The sequence below is a fragment of the Mycetomoellerius zeteki genome, unplaced genomic scaffold, assembly GCF_001594055.1.
Source record: "Mycetomoellerius zeteki isolate Tzet28-1 unplaced genomic scaffold, Tzet1.0 scaffold509, whole genome shotgun sequence".
Classification (NCBI taxonomy): domain Eukaryota; kingdom Metazoa; phylum Arthropoda; class Insecta; order Hymenoptera; family Formicidae; genus Mycetomoellerius; species Mycetomoellerius zeteki.
In genome coordinates, this window is record NW_017257511.1 from 48,244 (window position 1) to 54,412 (window position 6,169).

The window sequence follows — 6,169 nt, forward strand, 5'->3', positions numbered from 1 at the left end:
AATCGATACAATCGGGACGCGTGTTGAGGTTATATATTTTATTTAAACTATTATAAAATATTCAATTAACATATATCAGAAAAGATCTGACTAAAATAATTTTATTTAAAGAGGGCAATAAAAAGTATACATATATATTAGCTTATAATTATATATATTATTTTCTTCAGATATATTTTATTTAGATTTGTCTTACCGTGTTTCTTTTCATGTATATTTTATTGTACTGTAATATGTACTTTATTTTATTATTAAATTTGGTACCTTTTTCGAATTGATTTTAAATCTGTATTTTTCCCGCATCACATTTAATTACTCCTACAGCTTTGTATCTGGTATTATTACATAATTTAGCAAAACAAGAACGAACCATTTTTTTATTTAGCAGTACTTCTGGATCACTTCAATTTTTTATTCGGAGTTATTCGTACCGATTCTTACTTAAAATGCAGCTAGTTAGTTCTTGATTTGGCCAACTTCCGGACCTGATGGCTCTGAGATCTTGGATACACGGTCCTCTCTTTCTATCTTATGGAAAAGGTAGGAAAAGTGGGGGTAACTAGCAGTCCAGAGGTATATAGTCAAAGGTGTAATCCATTTGCAACGTGAAGTGGATCGCATCCATCGACGTATAGAGCGGAATCCATAGACGTTTCTCAAGAGATAGTCTTAAGCTAGTGCATGAACCAATCAGACAGCCGTATTAGCATCTTAAGACCTTGCTTGAGATTAAGAATGGACTATAGATTCCGGCCATAGAATGGACCACCGATGGCGATGGGAGTAGAAATACGAGTAGAGTGAGTGGCAGATAAATCGAAAATGGATAAACGTTCTTTCTCTGTTTGCTAAGCCTGATTGGTTGGAGTAATACTGCTGGATCAACAACAACCAATCAGGCTTTAGTAAACAGAGAACGTTCATCCATTTATCTGCCTCTCGCTCTACTTGTGTTTCTGTCCCCACTACCGCCATCGGTGGTCCATTCTATATGTCGATGATCGCACCCAAAATAAGCATTCAAGACAGTTCAAAATTTATAAGAAAACAGTAATGGGCTTAAATAGATAAAATATGAAAGAAATATGTACCTATTATATATAATTAAATTTACGTTTGGTTTTTAAGATTATGGCCCATATTCAGAATGCGCTTACAACGATGTTAACGCACTAACATGCTATTATAGAAATTCAGAGATAAGTGCATTCTTAATACGGATCTATGTATTTATGTAAGAATTTGGTTTACATATTTGTAATGTATTTAGGCTACGTTCCAAAAACGTTCGAGTAAAATTTTACTCGAAATGTAAAGTATACGTAACGTATACTATAGAGAGCACATATAGTATATATAGAGTAAAATCTTACTCGGAGAGGACGTTTTGGAACGTAGCCTTAGATGATGTTCTCATATAAACGGTTTTGTTTCCAATTTTATTATTTTGTAATGTAGAAATATTATTTACTAAATAGAAGTTGTTACATAATCTTGTAAAAGAATGGCTGCGTTCAGCAGACTCAACAGTTTTGCAACCGTTTTATGATTGTCTGCTGAGATAGGACCATTCTTCTAGATCTAAAAGTATGATCCAATTAGCGCGAAGGAAACTTACAACAGTTGCAAAACAAACGTTCTGCTGAACGCACCCAATTATAAGATTTGTTTGTCTAGTATAAGTGTTCTCTACTAATAAATTTATTCTATAACGATATTGCTTATTTTGTATATATTGGACCATCCACTGTGACGTTTTCGTCCAGGGCCCCTATTCTGTAACTGTTTTACACGCTTACCGACAACTGTCGGTAGGCGTATAAAACAGTTACAGAATAGGTGCCCTGGGCCTCTATTCTCTAAAAATATGGCATACGAAAAACTAGAGAAATACTATAGTATGTGTTACAATTCGTTATGTATACTGAGTGTGTTCCGATATATACTGCCAGTACTGGCAGTATTGAAAAATTGTTCCACTATTACTACGCAGTGCGCTGCGACAGCGTCTAGTTCCCTCAATGACGTCATAAATGGTAGCCATATTGCCACTGCGACTACTGCGGCTTTCAAGGTGAGGTAGTTACAGTGCAATATAGCATCGCTTAAAAAAACACAACGCGTGAAAATATTCGATCCAGGAAATAAAAAAATATATATATTACCACTTTGATCAAAAAGTTCCCGGAATTACCACCAGGTGATGCTCTGAGTCAGCTGATTTGAGTTCTGTTTTTTTGGTTAGGTTGCCACATCTATCATTGACATTTCCACCAAATTTTATCGCCATAGCTTGACATTTGTAAAAGTTACGCCGTCTTGAGTACATCTACCTCTGCACGTGTTTTCGATTTTTTACAGTTTTAAAAATGGAGTTGAATTTGCAACGAGTTTGTATTAAATTTTTTGATCAAGAACGAAACGAATACCATCCAACAGCCATCGAATTCACCCGATATGGCTCCCTGCGATTTTTTTCTATTCGATCGAGTCAAAAAACCACTACTAAGAGGTAATGGAAAAATCGAAGACGGCTCTGATGGCTATACCGACAATAGAGTTCCAGAAATGTTTCGAGAGCTGGATCAAGCGCTGGCATAAGTGCGTTGCAGTCGATGGGGAGTACTTTGAAGGGGACAATATCACTTTTGATGAATAAACTTGTATTTTGAATTTTCTGAATGAATTCCAGGAACTTTTTGATCAAGGTAGTATATTTAAGTGATTTTAAATTCTACATCTGAATATTCATATAATGTGTTTTTAACACGTGGTCGAACTACTTGAATTGATGTTCCCATAATTAGTTCATCTTCTTCGCAAGAACTATCGCTGCTGTTTTCGTTCAAAATTTATTGACAATTTAGTGTGTTTATCCATGATGTCTGTTTACACTACTACCAGTCTACTACAAAGCCGTTCCGAAATACGACATTGTAGTAAAGCACTAAAGATATAGGTATTCCTATCCGCCATTTTCGTGCCAAATCAGTGCCACTACAGCGAGTGTTACTACAGCGAATGTTACAATGCTGATCGAAAGTCGTCGCATTTAATTCAAAAAGTGATGATATGTATTTTTTCATTTAAAAAAAAAGACATTCACACAAACACGAAAATAATTAATTTCTGTGTCAGAATAGAAATTTATTCTTTTTATCTGCAAATATTTATGTCTCAGAAAGATAACCCTCAAGACGTTATCTTCTTGTTGCAGAAATAAATCGTATAAGGGCATAAGTATTTGCATTTAAAAAAATGCCTAGCTGTGCCGCAGTTAATTGCAGTAATCGGGTTGACAAGGGCTATAGGCTCTTCTCGTTCCCGAAGGGTAAACGTGGGACAAAATGGATTGACAATATGCAACGAGATAAGTGGACACCGATCACCTCTTCGCGATTTCATCACGATTCTGAAAGGAGAGAAAAATATTAATCTTGACAGTGATAGGTTAAAAAAATGTGGTTAATTTTTGTCAAAAGTAACCTTGTATAGTGATTTTCGTCTAGGTGGGTTGATTCGTGGCAGGAGGTTGGGCACATCGAAAAGCATTGGGACTGCATTCGGTTTAAGTTTCCTCCAGCCATCAATACGGTGGGCTTCGAGTTGGGAATCTTCAAAATGTATCTTGAAACAAACAAAAAAAATATTAGCGTTGAGTACTAGGTCATTGTGATATGATAAAAAAATTATATCCTTATTTTGATACTTACCTCACACAATCGCGAAGAGGTGATCGGTGTCCACTTATCTCGTTGCATATTGTCAACTCATTTTGTCCCACGTTTACCCTTTAGGAACGAGAAGAGCCTATAGCCCTTGTCAACCCGATTACTGCAATTAACTGCGGTACAGCCAGGCATTTTTTTAAATGCAAATACTTATGCCCTTATACGATTTATTTCTGCAACAAGAAAATAACGTCTTAAGGGTTATCTTTCTGAGACATAAATATTTGCAGATAAAAAGAACAAATTTCTATTCTGACACAGAAATTAATTATTTTCGTGTTTGTGTGAATGTCTTTTTTTTTAAATGGAAAAATACATACTTTTTGAATTAAATGCGGCGACTTTCGATCAGCATTATAACATTCGCTGTAGTAACACTCGCTGTAGTGGCACTAATTTGGCACGAAAATGGCGGATAGGAATACTCCCATCTATAGTGCCTTAGTTATAGTAGTGCTGGCAGTACCACAGTAATTTTGGAATGACTGCGGCAGTACACAGTTGTGACGTCATGATAGTTGCATCGCTAATAAAAAGGGAACATACCCACTACATATTTCCCTAATTTTTTTGTATGCGATATTTCGGGACCTTGATTCGCGGATAAATCAAGTGGATTCTGCGTCCTTATAGTTTGAGAGAACGTATTTGCATACTCAATGGCTGCGTTCAGCAGAAAAAACTAATCAGCGCTTAGTGATTTTTTAATACAATTAGTTCCTATACTTAGGGCCACTGTCACCAAGCTCAGTTAACTTAACTAGCCAGTTAGTCCATCGGAATTGACCAATCACATTTGTCATTTTGTTTGCTTCTGTTAGGTCTCAGGAAGATCCGACCGCTTCCCGGTTGATCTAACCTGCGGCTATGGGTGGGATATGGAATTCGCGATTCCAGGTATCGAATCGAGCTACGATTGATTTTGTCCAACGTACTGATTGGTCAAATACGAGCTTGATATGAGGTGCTTTCTAGCAAGGACATAGTCAGGCACTGTGTAACACAGTGAGTCCTTTCATCCTTATTTAACGTTGGCAAATAACAAGAATGAAACGACTCATTGTGTTACACAGTATCTAACTATGTCCTTGCTGGAAAGCACCCATAGCGATTATTGTCGATTCTGAGTCGTTCCACGGTTGCTCCCCCGTTCCTCTCAAATATATCAAGAATCTTTCTAGCACTCCTGGGCACTCGGGGCAAACTACGAGCGCGCGCAGCGTAACGAGTATTAAGGAGCACGCGTGGCAAGTTTCAAACCGCTCAGGGAGACCGAGGTGAACGTAATGCCGCAAAACTCCGAAATAATTCTCTTTCTCGTGAATGGGTAAAGAAGTATAACATTCGATACATTTGATTATCCCGCTCTCCTTATGCAGATAAAATAGGGCGGATTAAAGTCACTAGATTTATAAAGTACCGCAAATTCGCATCCATTTTGACGCAAAACGCAGCCATTTCAAATTCACGCATTTGTATACACGTACTTTATTTGTAAAAATGAAGCCTTCGAGTACGTAAATCAATGTTGTTGAATTGCAATTAGTTTATTTGTGACCAAAGAATATGTAGGAAGGCTTAATTTATGTGTTCTTTAGTTTAATATGGATTTATTTGTTGTAGAAGTTTTGTGCATAAAAGTGCACGAAGGATACGTGTAAGTATAGTTCGGAACTGTTCAGGAACACAAAAGTACACGTGTACTTACTGCACGAGCTTGAGCATTTTTAAGATATTATTTAGCCGGGGTAAATGTGTTTTTGCCGAGTTATCTCAGTATTTTTTAAAAGTGGCTGACTACAATCGTGGATTTAGTCACACATAGATTTTGAGGGTTACCGAGTGATGTCATAACCTACATTTATTTCTTTATATCAAGATTTTATTTCCTCGTCTGACTAGCTGTTCGTTGTCGTACTGAAAAAAGAAGATATATCACCGAAAGAAGACAAATTTTATAAGAGGTAAATGTTGAGTTTCATTCATTGTTTGTAAGAATTTACTGATTAGATTGCATATAAGTAAAACCTGATTCTCCTTTCTCCCCCCCTCCTCCCTCCCTTTTAAACTTATCCGAGATATTTCAAAATTCGCTTCCATGGAGTACGACATGATACTTTATGCTAAAAAAAACGGTAATTATTCAGAATACCTCCCTCACCTCCGATTTCGATGAAATTAGGCTTATTCGACGCGTTTTTGCACAAAACGAAAGAATCTGGCAGAAAAAAGTGTCGCTCTGCCTCGCGAACCGAGATATTTAGCGTTAAAGTTGACGACTCTGCAGGTTAGGAAATCTGTCATACCGACTATGGCTGCATTCGGAAACGTCGCTCGGATGCCTCCGATGCCTCGAATTCATCATCTGTCCTTCTTTAACATTAAATGTTAAACGAGGACAGATGAAGAATCCGAGGCATCGGAGGCATCCGAGCGAC